The sequence below is a fragment of the Pterocles gutturalis genome, unplaced genomic scaffold (assembly GCF_000699245.1).
Source record: "Pterocles gutturalis isolate BGI_N339 unplaced genomic scaffold, ASM69924v1 scaffold37607, whole genome shotgun sequence".
NCBI classification, from domain to species: Eukaryota; Metazoa; Chordata; class Aves; order Pterocliformes; family Pteroclidae; genus Pterocles; species Pterocles gutturalis.
In genome coordinates, this window is record NW_010111590.1 from 1,804 (window position 1) to 3,072 (window position 1,269).

Here is a 1,269-nt window from a genome sequence, read left to right on the forward strand (position 1 = left end):
CACCTCCTTCCCTCCTCCCCGTCTCTCTGCCTGCAGCACGCAGAGGGACTGAGGGTGGGTGGTACAGCCCCAGCTGTCTCACTTCGGATGCTGTCCTCCTCCTCTTCATGGTGCAGCTGTTCCCAGCAGCTCTTTTCGGGGTGCCTTCAGCCTCAGTGCTTCCCCTTCGCTGGCTGGGTTGGGGGGGGCTCAAGGGCTGCACCACGGTCACCCAAATTTCCCCTTTTGAAGCAACCAGATGGCAGAATTGTGAGAGTACTGCCTGGGGTCAGGTGTGCCGGTGGGTAGCAGCTTTCTGGAGTTATTTCTTGCTCATCCTTCATGAAATGACATTATTAGATATTTTGGACCCCAAAGCAAGGGACAGGTGACTTGTCTGCAGCCCAAAAGGAGGGGTCCCAAGAAAGGGTCTCCAGGGGTTGCTGGAGAAACTGAAAGAAGCGCAGATGTCTGTTGGGTGCAGCAGCTGTTATGCAAGTTGGGTTTTTTGCTCTTTTGGTGGCATGTAAAACGGCCGTGGGGCTTTAGGGGAAGGGAGGCGTTTGCAGAGGGAGATAGCTAGCGGCCGTCGGGGAAGCATGCGTGCGATAATGCTGCCACGGGAAACGTCTTACCGCTCCTATCTGCAGGGAAAGGGGGGTGGTGGGGGAACCAGCAGCTTTTTCTTACCCGCTGCGGTGCCGCTGGGCTCAGCGTGCCTCCGGCTGCACGTCACCCTGCTGTTGGTGGAAATTCATCCTGCCAGTCCCGTGCCTGTGCTCTGGGTGTTCGGATTTGCTGTCGTGCGATAATGCTGCCACGGGAAACGTCTTACCGCTCCTATCTGCAGGGAAAGGGGGGTGGTGGGGGAACCAGCAGCTTTTTCTTACCCGCTGCGGTGCCGCTGGGCTCAGCGTGCCTCCGGCTGCACGTCACCCTGCTGTTGGTGGAAATTCATCCTGCCAGTCCCGTGCCTGTGCTCTGGGTGTTCGGATTTGCTGTGCAAAGGGTGCTTGCTAAAGGTGTGGGGGGTAACAAGGATGAAATTACAGGAGGTCAAGGATTTCCCCTTCCTTCTCCACCCAGGTCTTGGGATGCTCCATGTCATCCAGCTGAGAGTGTCAGCTCCCGCCCCCCCCAGACTTCAAGCACAGAAGAAACCTCATAGAATCGTAGAATGGTTTGGATTGGAAAGGACCTTTAAAGGTCATCTAGTCCAAGCCCCCTGCCTTGGGCAGGGACATCTCTGGGGAGACCTTATAGCAGCCTTCCAGTACTGAAAGGGGGCTA